A 16,902-nucleotide genomic window follows, 5' to 3' on the forward strand; every position below is an offset into this window, starting at 1 on the left:
GAACAATCAGTCAAAGCAGGGAGGGTCATTCCCTGAGGGCAGACTTGCCCCTGGTTCCTGCCCCCTGATGGAGATCTGGGAACCTGGAGACCCTACTGATCAGTTATGAGCTTTTTTGCAAGGTATCCCTGTGGAAGACACTGAACACTCTGTAGTCACTGCTTCCCTTGCAGCAACCTCTGTTACCTCCTGGGAAGTTCTGTCTCTCCTTGAAGAACCCCACTGGGGATGAGTGGCTTGGCTGTGTGCTGGCCTCTCATCAGATCACCTCACATCACATGGACCACAGGGTTCTGTGACATCGGCATAAGAATAACCAGCAGGACAGGATGGAAATTAATCCCAAGTAAACAAAATGATGGTCAAGGGGAGGCCAAGACAGAGGGTCAATAATCATGTGGGCAAATTCTCACCAGCCATACAGTGAGAAGGACGTATCTCTCCCAGTCCTCTGGCACTCACAACACCTAGTGAGGGCCTGGGGGAGTGCTCCCTGTAGCTACTTCTAATTAGAGAATAAAACCATTTTTAAAAAATATAGACTATATTTTATAGAGCAGTTTTAGGTTTAAAGAAAAAAACCCAGAAAGTACAGAGTGTCTACATCTGGACCCCCCCGCCCCGAATTTCCTCTATTACTGACATCTTGTATTGGTGCACCATGTTTGTTACAATTGATGAACCATTATTGACACACTCTTATTAACTAAGATCCACAGTTTACATTAAAGTTCACTCTTGGTTGTATAAAGTTCCCTAGGTTTTGCCAAATGCACAGTATTGTAACACACAGAACAGTTTCACTGCCCTAAAAGTCCACTGTGCTCCTGCTACTTATCCTTATCCCTTCAGCCTATCATTCCTTGGAAACTCCTTTTCTTTTTTTTTTTCTCTCTCTACAGTCTGGCTTTTTCCAGAATATTATATAGTTGGAATCATACAGTATGTAGCCTTTCCAGATTGGCTTTTTTCACTTAACAACATACCTTTGATTTTCTGCTATGTCTTTTTGTTGTTTGATGGCCCAATTCCCTTTATTGTTGAGTAATATTCAATTGTACGTAACTCCGACAGATTATTTATCCATTCACCAATTGGTAGTCAACTGGTTGCTTCTAATTTTTGGTAATTAGAAATAAAGCTGCCATTAAAATATCAGTGTGTCGGGTATTTTTTGTGTGTGTGTGGATGCAAGGTTTCTATCATTTGGATGAATGGAGTGTGATTGTGTGGATAGTAGGGTATGGGTATGTTTAGCTTCGTGAGAAACTGCCAAACTGTCTTCCAAAGTGGCTGAGTGAAAGTTCCTGTTCTACATCCTCAGCAGCATTTGGTTTTGTCAGTGTTTGGGATTTTAGCCATTCCAATAGGTAGGTAGTGGTGTCTCATTGTTTTAATTTGGCATTAAATTTGCAATGTAATGTTGAACATCTTTTCATATGCTTATTTCCCATCTGCATGTCCTCTTTGGTGGGATGTCTGTTCAGATCTTTGCCTACTTTTTAATTGGGTTGTTTGGTTTCTTATTGGATATTAAGAGTTCTTCATATATTTTGGATCTAGGCCTTTATCAGATGTGTGTTTGCCAAATATTTCCTCCCAGTAGGTATGTTTCTTCCTGTCTATGGCTTATGTTTTTATTCTCTTTGGAGAAGAAGTTTTTAACTTGGAAAATGTATTTATGGATGGATTTTTGCAAGGAGTTTTGGAATTTGAGAGATGTGTAGTGGTTGTGATTGGTGAGGGAAGTGAAGGAAAGAAAGAAAGGGAATTTAAAGAGTGTTGCTGTGACCTACACACTTCCTTTAGAATATCAGAGAGAGGCAAGTAAAAATTAGTTGGAACTGACTCTGTGTTGTTGGATCCTACTTCTCTAGTGTGAGAACTTTGAGCATCTGAACTGCATGGTCACAGCTTTTCAGTACTCTGACCCTGGGTACTGTGGGTATTAAATGAATAAACATATGTGAAGGGCATATGGCAGTTGATGGGGGTGCTCTAAATGTTAGTTTTCTTCTGCACAGGAGTATCGTGGGTGTGTGTGGCTGCCTGAGAGCAGCTCCAGCACAAATGAACACCATCCCAAGAGGCAGCATTGCTGTTCTTGCTCACACTCCCCCCTTTTCTTCCTTCTGCTTTGGGAGGGAAATAGGGGATTTACCCTCCCTGCAACTTTCCAAAGGCTGACTTAGCAGCCTGACTCTCAGTATCCTAGTTTTCAGCCTTCACAAATTCCACTTACAAGAGGAAGCTGTGGTTTGAGGAATCTGAAAGAGTTTAGGCCATTTAATTGCTACATATTCAAAGCTACATATTCTACATTTGTGATCACCGAGACAGAATGTTGATCGAAGTGCACTACAGTCCTTTGTATGTTAAAAGCATTTTTTTTTCCAACTGAATTGATGAAAGGATAAGATTTTCTCACCTTAGAAAGTACAGTCCACACAGAACAACTGATTTCGTTTCCATCTTGTCTTTTCCACTTATTGGCCAAGAATCCCCCCTCTTTGGGCCTTTCGCTTTCCTCATCTGAAAATGGGGTCACTGACACCCATAATCGCGAGGCTGTGATAAATAAGTGAGATGAGCACATACGCCTCCGGATATGGACTGGGACACGGATGACACTCAGTACTTGTTCTCTACACCCTCTTCCCTTTGTATTACAAAGAGTTCCTTCGAAACCTTCTGCTGGTTCTATTCTCCATCCTTGGAGAAAACCATTCCAGCTCCTGCCTCTGTAATTTTTTTGGTTATTCACTCTTTGTGGAATATAGCTTCCCTCTCCTCTTCAGCTGTCCATCTATTTGATGGTTCCTTGATTGCTAGTCGAGAGGGCTGGTGCTTTCACCCTCCTGATCTCCTTAGCTTGGTACTTCAGTGCACTGCCTTGCATGTTCATATGCATGTGCCTTTAATCACCTTGACCATATCCCTCCCACATCACTTCTTTGGTTGGGTCCTTCATCGTTCTTGTCAGACCTTAGCAATCTGAACATAGCAGGGGACTAGTGAACAATTGATACTTTGATTACAAATCAACTCTATGAGTTTCTTTTTTTTTTAAACAGTAATTGCTTTTTAAAAAAAATTATTTATTTATGATAGTCACAGAGAGAGAGAGAGAGGCAGAGGGAGAAGCAGGCTCCATGCACCGGGAGCCAGACGTGGACCCGGGTCTTCAGGATCGGGCCCTGGGCCAAAGGCAGGCGCTAAACCGCTGCGCCACCCGGGGTTCCCAACTCTATGAGTTTCTTAAAGCCAAGGACTTTCCTTACCTTACAATGCTTTGCTAATCTCATTTGGATTTCTCTGCAAAATTTTTGTTCCTTTTAAAATATTTTTAATTCTCAGGGGTGCCTGGGTGGCTCAGTCGGTTAAGCCACTGACTCTTGATTTCAGCTCAGGTCGTGAGTTCAGGGTCATGAGACTGAGGCCTGCATGGGGCTCTGTGCACTCAGCAGGGAGTCTGCTTGTTCCTCTCCCTTTGCTCCTCTTCCTGCTCATGCTCACTCTCTCCCTATCTCTAAACTAAATAAATAATTTTTTTTTAATTTTTAAAAATTTATTCACGAGAGACACAGAGTGAGAGAGAGACAGACAGAAACACAGGCAGAGAGAGAAGCAGGCTCCATACAGGGAGCCCAATGTGGGATGTGATCCCAGGACTCCAGGATCACACCCTGGGCCGAAGGCAGATGCTCAACTGCTGAGCCACCCAGGGATTCCCTAAATAAATAAAATATTTTAAAAAAATCTTAAATTCCCTTAAAGTTTCTTAGAAAATAAAAAGGTGATGCAAATTATAATATATCATAAAAGATGCTTATGAATATTTTTAATAACATAGGGAAATACTTGGGTTGTCTTATTAAAAGATCAAGTAAGATGCATATGGCATGATTGCAACTACATAAACTGTCACCTACAAAACCATGAAACTAATAATAACTAAGGAAATAAGGTCCAGGCGTGAACACTGATTTATTTTTTGGAATTCACAATACTATCCTTTGCTTCTGATTCCACTTGTAGAAGGAGAATGTTTTGCCCCCAAACCCTATAGTCAGCTACTCACTGTGCGTGGAGAAGGATTCTTCTTCTTCCCACCAGGGGTCACTGTGGCTCTTTAGCTACTTTTTCCATCGGCATCCCTATTAGGGGAGAAAGCGTTCTGTCATGGTTATTATTTTTAGCAAAGTTAAGAGAAATGTTAAAATGATAGCCTCCTTTTTTAAATACAAAGAAACATTTTCCAGAGCAGTTGTACTTCTTTTTCAGATTTTGTATTCCAGGCCATAACTATCGGAAACATTTCTATTTTACATTGGTGACCCAAACTTAATTTATTAGTGTGAAACATCATCACTATACCATTTATTTTGCTATTAAAACAGAATTGCACCCAATACTTTCTATGGCATAAGAATAATAGAGGACTAACCTTTTCTATTTTTGATTTGCCTTTAAAAAAAAAAGGTGATTTTCCCAGCAGTACAGAAATACAACTTCTATCTAGGAGAACTCGTTACTAATGAAGTATTAAAATCAATTAATGATACATGGGGTGTGCGCGTATAAGGGCCATTTCTAAGGTGAATGCAGGAGGTCCAACAAATTCTACTGATATACTGCTGTGTCTTTAAAAGAATTTCTCCCTGGTAAATTCAACAGGGATACAGACTATGTTTTTTCTGTTTGAAAAAGATCAACTATTAAGAATTAGAAAAAGGAAATATAGCCCCCAATATTAATAGGATGCATGTTGAGTATAACATCATCTGAAATGCCTAAGCAACTTAAGACTCAAGGTCCTTAGCTTTCCTCCTGGGGTCTTAAATTCACTTGACTGTAAACCGGGAAGCTGTAAATTTTATATTGCTTTGAAATCCTCATCTTTTTCTCTGTCTCTTTTTCTCTTTTAACCCTTTGCAGCCTTGAAAAGCAGTGTCACGATCACCTCACAAGATCATATTTATTTTTCACAACCTGGGTCACTTGGTCGCCTGGATGTTCTATTCCTTTAGCATTATTGTCAGATTCACAGACATTTCCTTCAACTCCATGAATCTCTGTTTCAATGAATCTCAGAGTTGATTATCCATTATCTACATGGACCCTAAAGTTAGCAGGATTAGAGAGATTAGAGTTTGCATTGCAGACCGGAAACCGACTGACTACTCCAATAATCTACAATATCTGCACGATTTCAGCTCTCATCTTCCGACTAAAATGAACAGCTCCATTTTCCTAAGTGCGGAAAGCTCTGCAGAGGCTGTAAGCAGCAGGCAGGGCTGCAGGTAGTGGGGAGCCCTGCTGAGCTTTGAGGCCCTTCTTTCTCAGCTGGTGGCATTTCTTGCAAACCCAATCTCCATCCTTGCTTTGGGAGGCCACTTTCACAATGGAGTCTTTCTAAAGTGGTGTGATTAAGGACTGTGTGGACATGATTAACGAAGGATAACTGACCAGCTAAGATTTTGGGGGGAAAGGGGGAACATTTTCCTCTTTTCCTTCAGAGGATGCATTCAGCTTCCTGTCTGTTGTCCAGAATCCTCCAAAGCTGTTTAGAAATACCTTTTCCTTTTTTTTTTTCTGGTTGGGGTTTCCATCATTTAGTTCAGTGTTTCTCAAACTTTTAAAAATGATCCACTTGGAAATACATACTTTTGATAGGGGAGCCTGTCATGGTGGGTTTGGAGTCAGAAAAAACTGGATTCGAACTGTAGTTTCTTTTTTTCTTTTTTTTCAGTTTAAATTCAATTTGCCAACATATAGTACAACATTAGTTTCAGATGCAGTGTTCAATAATTTACCAGTTGTGTATAATACCCAGTGCTCATCGCATCATGTGCTCTCCCTAATGCCCATCACCCAATTACCCCATCCCCCCATCGAGCTCTAGTTTTACCACTTCCAAGCTGTATGACTTTCAAGCCCCATAACCTCATTAAGTTACTCTTGGGATCCTCTTCCTTAAAATGAGGATAATAACGATGACAAATTGGAGAATGTGTATAAAATGATTAGCATTCTATCTGGTGCATGGTAAGCATTCAACATGCTATAGGTGCTACTGCTACTACTAGTAGTAGTAATAGCAGTAGTAGAAATAGTAGACGTTTCTGTCAGTGTGATTGATGTGCTTCCACAATGAGGGTGCATTTTGGCTGGGGGAGTGGGTTGATTTTAAAGCTGGGTTCCCTGAAAAAGCCAGTGCCTGAGGACCACACATGCTGTAGCCGACTGATTCACTCAGTGACCACTTGGGTGTGGTGATGAGCCAGGCGCTATGCAAGGTCTTGGGCTCGTAATGATGAGCAGGTTGTGGCCTTTGTTCTCATGAAGCTGACATTCTGGTGAGGGGAGGCAGTGGCCATTCATCAAGAAACCTGGGGAAGAGCAAGAATTGCTATGCAGGAAATATAAGAGGGTAATGGGACCGGGTGGCCACGAAGGCTTGCTTGGGGTCCTTAGATGGGGTGCTTAGCGAAGCCTCCTTGAGGAAATGGCCTTTCAACTGAGATCTTGTGATAAGACGCCAGCCAGGTGAAGACTGGGGGTCTGGGGAACACTATAGACAAAGGGAGCAGAGCCCAGGGCCTTGAGAGGAGGACACTGGTCATGTTTCAGGAGCATAACGTTGATGATGCTTGAACCAGAGTCAGATGGTGTGGGGCCTCATAAGCACGGTGATTAGATGTGTGTGTGTATAGAGGGGGTGGGGTGGCTACACCTCTGATGATAATGAAGAAAGGAGAGAGCAGGGAAGCAGAGTGTCCTAGGTGCTGCGCCCGGGGCTCCCAGTATTCCTTCAGGAGCCCATTGCTTTCCTCTGAGTGTGCGTGTCCTGCCTGGGGAAGTGTGGTGCAGACGTTCTTCCAGCCTCACGCGGGCTTCCATTCCTCCCACACCCTTTCCCTTCCCTTGCCTTTACTTCAACCAACCTCTTTCCAAATCCTGCTAAGCCCAGCCCATCAGTGCTCCTCACACCTGCCTTTGTTCTACACCTTTCTTTGCCACCTTGGGTCAGACTCTCATTTCTTAGCCCAGGCAGCAGCTGTGGGCTGGTCCCCCCGGGCATCCTCCCCCCATCCCCCGGCCCCTCTATTACCCACACTGCTGCCCATCAGCAGCATCCTCTGCCCCCATGCCCAGGTCTGAGTACGCTGCCCTTCTGGCCCCATGCCTCCTGATGGCTCCCACCCATTAGGAGAATAAATGGTAAAACCTTTGTCCTGCCTTCTCCATACCTCACTCCCCTTCTTAGCCACAACTTCCACTTCTCATGTTCGGCTTCCCTTCAGTTTAACAAAACTACAGACTCTTGATTCCATAATGATGCTGTGGGCTCCTCAGCCTCTGCTCATTGTTACATCGCAGATGGGGTTCTCTCAAACCTTCCTCTTGTTCAGGGTCTACTTCATATGTCACCTCCATGAAGCTTTCCCTGACCCCACCCGCTCTCCCCTCCACCCACCTTCCAAACTGGGAGGCCTCCAGCTTCTAAACTCTAGAGGCGCTGTGCTTGTGTTTTTCCCATGGTGCCTATGTCCTAAATCTCTGGTATTTACTTCTGCACGGATCAGTGTGCTTTCTCACTGCAAAATCCTCCAGATCTGGACCTAACATTTGCTCAGGCTGGTTTCCTTCATGGGATCAGCAACTATCTAGTACATTTCTTTCCTTCCTTCCTTCCTTCCTTCCTTCCTTCCTTCCTTCCTTTTCCAAGATAAGCTATACTGACACAAGAATAAGAAATAAATAGTAAAAGTTGGATGAGTATTACCAAAAGGAGGAAAAAAAAAGGAAGCAGTCACTTCTCATAGGGGTGGTCAATGGAGTAGCTTCACAAGCAGAGGTGACTCATGGAAAAAAATTGTATCGGCTGAGTATTGGACCTCGTTAGAATGCAGTGCAAGGAAAGGAGCACAGGTTTTCCACTTTATTGAACTGGGGTAAAATTCCAGCTGTTCTTTAATAGTTTGATCTTATTAACTTATTAATCATGAGATTATTAAGGGGACTAAAGAAAGTAGCATATGTAAATTAGCTAATATTAGCTAACTGTGAGTACTTACCCATCTAATGCTCAGAATGACTCATTGAGATCATCGCCCTTCCTTTCAGCCTGAGTGTGACTGAGATAATCCATGCATGGCCTTTGCCATTGTGGTTGGTCTGTGAAAAGAGGCCAACAAGTGACAGCGAATATTTCTCCCATTGATGTTTATTAAAAGGCTACTAGTGATTAACATGCAAATGTTTCAAGGAAACTCACCAGCATTTTTCCTCCAGGATTATGGTGAAGCTGTAGGATGAATGTGGAACATCAACTTGTACGTGTATAGGTAAGAGTAATGGGGCACGAGTTACGTTTAAATTTCTGTTCTCATAGATATTTTGGCAACAGAATGCACAAGAAAATTCCCTAAATCCACCTTTTCTGTTAGCCAATTTCATCTCTTCTAGACAACTCAGAGAATACATGATTGGAAATGTTTGTACTTATTCCTTTGTGTTATCAAGAAACTTTTGGCTATTAGAGAATTGGTTACATCAAAATGAACTAGATATTCTGTTTTGGAAGAACATATGTTAATTTTATTGGTCCCAAGGGCTAGTGTAAACTTTGCAGAGCTGAGCACTAGATTGGATGTAGCAAAACCCCACAGCTAGTCTTTGAAAAATGAGTTTTGTCACCCTATGAACTGGTGTTTTTGAATTTCTAATTATCCTAAACAAAAATAAAAACCAACTGGTTCCCACATATCAGTGTGGTTTCTTGTCACAATTGCATTGGACCAAATATTTTGTTTATGCCCAGAGAGAAATAAAAATGTAGATAACTGATTTTGTTCTAGATATAAGTTATTTGACATTAAGTTTTCTTAAAAATATGAAAATAGGCACGACTATGTCACTGTCTCGAAACTAGAATTCACACATATGTTTATGATAAAAAAATCCATCTTAAACTTTGAACGTATTGCATTCCATTTTAAGCTGTTCTTCTAGGGCCTGGAGGATTGGGTTTGATCTTTTTTTATTTTCCTTTAAGTGAACCATTTTAGAAATAATAGATTTAGGTGTTAAGACATTCTTAGCTATTAATACCTTAGCTTGCGTCAACCATATCAGATTTATGGTATAGGGAGCAGGAAGGCAGAGGCAGAGACACACAGGCTTACATGGAGGGTACATGGGGATTGGTCAGTACTGAGAAGAGGTCTCAGTGGCTGGTGACTGACAGCCAGTTGGGAGTATTGGAGAAAAGGGGCATCAGCCAAGGAATGGCCAGGGACTCAGGACTGACTTTGCAAATTTCCCCATGCTCTTCATATCATCCTGGAGCCAGGGCAGGCCCTCACATAACTTCGGGGTGAATAGGGCTCATTGTCATCTCCCCTCCCTCTTCTTTTCCTCCTCTCCTCAAGATGTCCTCTTCCCACCACCATAATCTCATGGGGCTGATTGCTCCATTATTTGACAGGTTCTTAAAACACCTTAGTGACCATGTGGTCCAACCTCCTTGTTATCTCACCAAGCTAAGCCATCAGGGTTAGTTTTGTGGGTGTGTGACCTGAGCAGATGTGCAGGGCTCTGCATTTAGAATGGAGAGGGGCCCCACAGTGGGTGTTAGTGTTCCACTGTCACCATCTTGAAATCCTTAATTTTTGAGTAAGGGGCTCTATTTTTCTACATTTTCATTTCACATCAGGCCCTACAAATTCTGTTACTGGTCTTGTAAGGTGTACTGATATGCTTGTGACTTAATAAATCATAAGACTATTTGATTTTAAAAGAGAAGGTGGAAGGATGAAAGAGATGGCCAGCAGAACAGAGACGTTTGTGGGGAAGTGGGGACTTTCCCGGGGTCTTCAAAACACCATTTGTAACATGGATTTATCCCACTTGCAGGTTACACCAGTCCTGTCTTTAGAGAGTAATTTATTCCTTACCTCTATTTTGAATCTCCATGTTCCCTTTTAAAACCTATTCCTTTTTGTTCTATTCGCCCTGCAGTTGCTGACAACTAGCCATTATCTCCTCTGTATTAAGGGCCATTGTAGTCACCCCTCAACACTTTTCTAGGCTAAGAGATCCCAATTCTTTTATCCACCAGCTTGAATGCCTTTTTTTTTTCTTAATTGATGCTTCCTCAAAGAAGAACAGCTAGCTAGTTCAGGTAGCATTGTTAAAATCAGGGCACAATTAATTTCACATCCAGCTACAATATTGCCAGGTAAAGGAACAAAGACAGAGATGGCACCAGTGAAAATCACTTTTTGGAATTAAGCTAAAATTAGCTAAACATTTTGTAATTATAAAGTAATTTGAAAATCAAGTAGTTAGACTAAAACATTGATCAGGAAAAGGATGATGGGAAAGGAAAGAACAGAAAAATTCATTGGAAACAATCTCCCCCGCAGACCAGAGGGACTTTTTGAGAGAAAGTAGATTGCTGCTAAAAGAAATACCAAAGCCCATTATTTAGGCAAAGGCTTTGAGAACAGAAAATGTGGCCTTGCAAAGACAAGAGGACTAAGTCCTACCCAGTGAAGGATACATCTGTGCCTGTGTGTGAACAATTTCCATACACATAATCCACAAGGAGATGTAAAGAGACCTATTACATTTTATGTTCCAATTATAGTGTTCAAATACTGAATACAAACAGGCAACATGATTGGATAAGCAAAAAGAGTAAGAACAACAAAGCAGTAACAAAATGAATAGGGGCTTGATTTTGTGTAAAATCATGTATTCCTCAGTAATTCACTTCAGAGAGACAGTGATTTAATTTCTACAAAACAGTGGCTTGAATACATTCAAGGTAGATGTATCAGAAAGGGTTTATTATTTTTTCCCTAAAAAGATAGTTTCACTTTTATATATCTTGGAGGTTAATAGTCCAATGGTGATTGAGTGAAATAAAAAGAACTTACTTAATATTGTCAACCAAGCCCCTGCTGTAGATGCTGACAGGGGGGCCCTTGTGTCAGGTGGAGTGAGGATTGCACACTCAGTAGGACCAGATGTGGGAAGGGGAAGCCTATTACTTGCCAAGTCCTATGTGACCATTCCTGGACAGATCCCTACCTTCTTGTATCTTGATTTTTTTTTAATACAAAAAATATTGAAAATATTGAGCTACCTGAGTGTTGTGAAGATAAAATGAATTAATGCATGAAGAAGTGCTTCGAGAAATTAAAACATGTTGGATTTTTTTTTATTTTTATTTTTTTAAGCCAACGCAGGGCTTTAACTCATGACCCTGAGATCAAGACCAGGATACTCAGCTGACTGAGCCACCCAAGCACCCCAAGAGCATATTGTTTTTATACATTTAAAATAGTCCAGGGCAGCCTGGGTGGTTCAGCAGTTTAGCGCCGCCTTTAGCCCAGGGCGTGATCCTGGAGACCTGGGATTGAGTCCCACATCAGGCTCCCTGCATGGAGCCTGCTTCTCCCTCTGCCTGTGTCTCTGCCTCTGTGTGTGTGTGTGTGTGTGTGTGTGTGTCTCATGAATGAATAAATAAAATCTTAAAAATAATAGTCCATTAATAATATGAAATTGAATAAAAAGTCAACTACTCTATTGGAGGATGGACAGTTACTGTGTGCTGTGGAGAAACAAAAGGGAATTGGACTGGTTATGATCCTCTGAGGGCTTCCAGTCTACTTGAGGAACAAAAACAATATTGATAGTGGCAAGCTCTGATGTTTGTATTGCATTTTGTATAACTGAAAATTTGACCGACTATATACTTAAGAAGAGCATGTCACAAACTCTGCCTGGGTTTGAACCCTAGTTTACAGATAGGACAATTGAGGTGTAAGGGGATCAAATATCTCACCTCAGCATTTTTATCTGTAGACTGAGATGTGAATAGCACCTCATAGGGCTGTTGTAAGGATTAACTGGAACATGGACTCACCTAAAGCTGATGGCTGGCACACCTTCCATAGCTGTTCATTGTTATGTATTTCCCAAACTTCCTTGACTTCATAAGTTTGTTGTTTTTTGTTTTGTTTTGTTTTTTTGTAAGGGGCAATCTTAGAGGATGGTTGTAGGCAATGAGTGCATTAAAAATCCAGACAATGGAGCACTTGGGCCTAGGGTCATTGGGAAAGTCTTCATGGAAGTGAGGGGGTTTGAACTGGTGCTTTACAGAGTGTGGGGTTTGGCCAGGCATAAGAAATGCAGAAACCACAGTTGGGGATAGAGGAGGGGAACACCCCAGTTTGGCCTAAGGAGCGTGGGAAATAAAGCTAGAAAGATAGGACTGGAAGAAGACTGAATTCTTGGACAAGGCACTTAGATTTTATCTCATGAGTAGACGGAAACCATTAGTGGGATTTTTAGAAAGAATGACATGGTGTTTCTCTCTACAGGAAAAGGATGTTAAAATGTATTGAAAGTGCCTGGAGGTAGGGACACTGGCTAGGAAGTTATTGAAGAGATTCAGGATGCGGACCGAATCAGTGGGATGGAAATATAAACCGGGAGAGATGTGAGGGATTAGAAGAAAAAAGCAAGACTAATTGGTGGTTGACTGTGGGATTTGATGAGAGGGGCAATAATGTTTCACACTGAGGTAATTTGAAGAATCATGTCCCTTAACATTATTCTATTCTTCCAGTGATTCATTTACCAAGTACTTCCTGAGTGCTTACTATGTCTAGGACATATTTAGGTGCTGAGATTGTTTTTTTGTTTGTTAAAAAGAGCGAGGCATGGTCTCTCTTCTCAAAGTGCTCTGTTTGCAGCACCTATAATTGTGTGTATTGAGTGTTATAATGAAGGCATGAAAACAGGAGGGGAGGAATTGATGGAAGAGGTAGCATTTCAGCAGGGTCTTGCTCATGGTTGGGGCTTCGAAAGGGGTTAGGAGAGTACCACTCCAGAAATAAAGAAGTTAAAGAAAGTTGGTGGAACTTGAGGAGGGCATGAATTTTATTTTAGACTATTTTATTTAGACTAAGTACAAAGTGATAATGGGACACCAGAGTGGAAGTGACTAGCGGGTACCTGGAAAGAAGGAATTTGGAGAGGATCTTGTTTATAACAATCTGCCAAATGGTTAATTGGCTGAAGCGTAAAGACTTCTTACGACAGAGCTCTCTTCCCCTCACAATGCAGCTCATTGCATTGCCCAACAATTCCAGTGCCAGAGTTTGAACTTGGTCTGTGAGTTGCAAGCTATTAGGGTTGTTCAAACAAGGGTTGTCTTGATGAAAGGGCTGTTGATTAAAGGAAGATTCTGTGAGTCTTGTGTAAGATGGATCTGAGAGGAGAGCTGGCACCTGGGACACAGGCCGGCAGGGAGCCCAGCTCCCATCGCCACACATTTTTCCAACTCCGCAATGAGTTAGAGTCTTAGTTGTTAATTTCACTTATGGGCCTAGTTTAACCTGACTGGAGCACAATAAATCTACTCTTTCTGCCACATGACAAATTCCTCATCCTGTCAAGGTCTTTCCTTTTTATTTATTTTTTATTTTTTTAAATTTTTATTTATTTATGATAGTCACAGAGAGAGAGAGAGAGGCAGAGACACAGGCAGAGGGAGAAGCAGGCTCCATGCGCCGGGAGCCCGACGTAGGATTCGATCCCGGGTCTCCAGGATCGCGCCCTGGGCCAAAGGCAGGCGCCAAACTGCTGCGCCACCCAGGGATCCCTGGTCTTTCCTTTTTAAAAAGAATCTTACCCCTGGTTCCTTATGCATCATGGGACACCACTGTAGATTTTCATCATCCTGATCCATTCAGCCAAGCATTGGTCAAAGCTTACATGTAAACATTTTATTGGAGAGTACGATCTAGGGAGCAGAAGTGAGGATGAGGGAGCCACACAGGGAAAGAAGGGGAGTCAAAAGAAGATGCATTTTCAAGTTGGCCACTACTTGGATGGACAGGTTTCTTCATCCGTGGTGGAGTCCAAGGAGCCATATGAAATATATCTTAGGACTGACTATCTGTCCAAAGGAAGCATTTGCCCATTGGCATCCATCTCCTACTGGTCAGAAGTTTGTCCAGTGAGGCATTAACTTTCCTTTATTTTCAGGTTACACATGCTTGTGCAAAGGAGTCCCCCCTCATCTACCAAACCTATCTCCTTCTCAGAAAAGAAGCCCTGAGAAGGAAGAAAAGGCAGGAGGCTGGATTTGAGGCAAGTGCTAACAGGTGCAGCAGTGGGAAACTGATCAGGTCTTGTGGCAGTGGCTGGAATTAGGGACAGTTAAGGCCAAAGGAATCCAAATGGGGCACAAGAGTCATCTGAGACATCCGCTATCCACTAGGCCATCTGCTAGGCTCTGGATGAGCTCTAGCCTCTCCACCTACCTTTCAAGAGCTGGTGCTCAGTCTGGAGAAGACTTTAGGGCAGAGAGAAAGTGAAGAGTGAGGTTCTGAAATAAAATTTTTTAAAAAGATCTTATTTATTTATTCATCAGAGACACACACAGAGGGGCAGATACACAGGCAGAGGGAGAAGCAGGCTCCTGGGGGAAGCCCGTTGTGGGACTCGATCCTGGGTCTCCAGGATCACAACCCGAGCCCAAGGCAGACGCTCAACTGCTGAGCCATCCAGGCGTCCCCGGAAAAATTATTTAAGATGAACATATTACAAATACTTGATATATGCATTCTCAATTCTCCAAGCATGTATTGCTGCTGTTGACATTCAGCAACAAACACCTAGGATTTGGCCGATACTGCTAGGTGCTGGAGGGTGGGAGGCATCCTGACAAATTAAGGTATAATTTTGACCTTAGGAGGGTGCAGCCTAATCGGTGAGGCTGAAGAAGTAGCCAAATAATTATAATAAGGGGGCATGGGCTGTGATGGATGGAGAAATGGGCCAGAGAAGGGAATAATTAAGTTTCCACCAGTTGAAAGGGTCAGAGAAGGCCTCAGAGGATTTTGAGGTGCTCTGGTTCCTCATCATGTGTGCCAGATTGGTTCCACCACACCCCGACAGAGGCACAGCCTGAACTGCTGGCAAAATTGAACAGTCTTAGGATTCCTGGTTTCAGGTCAACTGTGAAACCACTAGACGCTCCTTATGTTAGAGACTACATTTATTCAATGCATCTCATCTTAAACAAATACTTCTACCTTAAAAATTGCAGGTTTCTACTTATGTGGGCACAAGTATCCCCTACTTTTCAAAAGTTTGCATTGCGCTTTCACTTTTAGGAAAGACCTACATTAGTACCTGTTTTTGCTAACTGAAAGAAATCTGAAAGAGGATTTTTGCTTTCACGAAAAAAAGGCAAAAGTGAAAATAGCACTCGGGGGTTGTTTTGCAGCCAGCCATTAGAGAGGCACAGCCAAGACCTTTCCCAGGGAACTCCGCTCAGCATCTCAGCATCACACCACCAACATTTTGAACTTGTCTGTTAGGCTTTTGTGCTTTATCTCGATTTACTTTGTGTATCTGTTAGCAATATTGTATCCTAAAGTATCGGAAAAGCCTAAGAGTTGTTATTTTTTGGGTCTGGGACCACTAAAAAATCTTCCATATAAATTAGTGGTAATTGCTTCTTTGGTTTACACACTATTGGCTTAGGACACTCTCTTAGGAACACTCTTCTTTTGGATAGTGGGGGAAACCTGTGTTTGAGTATTTTGAGCCACTGTTCCATCTTAAGATGGAACATATCATATCTTTCCCATGTGAATCACTGTTTTATATTTTCTAGTGTACTAAAAGAGATTTTGATTGTAGAAGGTTAAATTGAAGATGAAGTAGGGTACTTTTTTCTCTTCTCCCCTTGGCAAGAACACCGCAGAGCCTTTGTAAACAAAGGCCAGAATGCAGACAGTTGAGGGGTGGTTTCGACTAAAAAAAGTATATACATATATATATATATTTTTTTTTAACACGGTGAATTGAGGAATAGCTCAGGAAAATAAGGAGCAGGTGACTGCCACAGCCTGGAGAGCAGAGACCTGGGATGAAGACAGAGAGCGCCTTCTAATCAGAGTGCTTGTGGCTTGACATGTGGTCCAGCACATCACTTAAGCCCGTGGACAGAGGGCGGTTCTGAGCCTCCTGTCTTCTGCCCCCCCAGTCCCTGGCCCCCAAACTAACATATGGGAAGGATTTAGAGGCAAGGGAATAGCCCAGCAATCAAAGTGCAGAGAAATTATGTGGCTAACAGCTGGAATTCATGAAGTTTCATATTAAGTGGAGGATTGATAGCAAGAAATCCAAAACACCCTTTCCCAAAAGACAGACAAATTAATAGCTTGAGGACAAAAAAGGTTTCTCAAGATTCTTGGCTTCTCTTTAAGTATAACTGTAATGCTTATGTTTGTTTTTATAAGGGATGGCCATGGCTATATTTGTCATAAATTTGGAATTATTGAATTCAAAGATGAATGTGGTGAGATGCACTAACCAAGTGCCAAAAATGAATCTCAGATTGGACCACATGCCCGTTTTGCTTTGGAACCTTTCTTCCTGAGGTGTGTTGGTATTAAGTAAAAATAATAATTTATAAGTATTTTTACCTAAGTTATCTTATCTGATCCTCCCCTCTACATGCCAAGAAATGGTTATTTTATAATTCCCTCCTCTGCTTAAGATGAAATTGATGCTCCAGGAGGTTAATTTGCCCAAGATCACATGTGGGCGGACAAAAACTTAAACCTAGGCCTTCTGCTTTCAGCCACCATCCCACCCCACTGGTCCCTGAACCTCAACGAATTTCCAAATTAGTCCTGGAGCTTTTGAAATGTACTGATTCCTAGAGTGGGCTGCACATTCTATAGGCTTAAAAATCTCTGAAGTAATTCTGATAATCAGCCTGGTTTGGGACCCACTGTATTAAGATAAATGAAACATCATTCTCTCACCAATCAGTACAAATTAATCTTTACTCAGGGGGGT

Source organism: Nyctereutes procyonoides, unplaced genomic scaffold, assembly GCF_905146905.1.
Source record: "Nyctereutes procyonoides isolate TBG_1078 unplaced genomic scaffold, NYPRO_anot_genome, whole genome shotgun sequence".
NCBI lineage: Eukaryota > Metazoa > Chordata > Mammalia > Carnivora > Canidae > Nyctereutes > Nyctereutes procyonoides.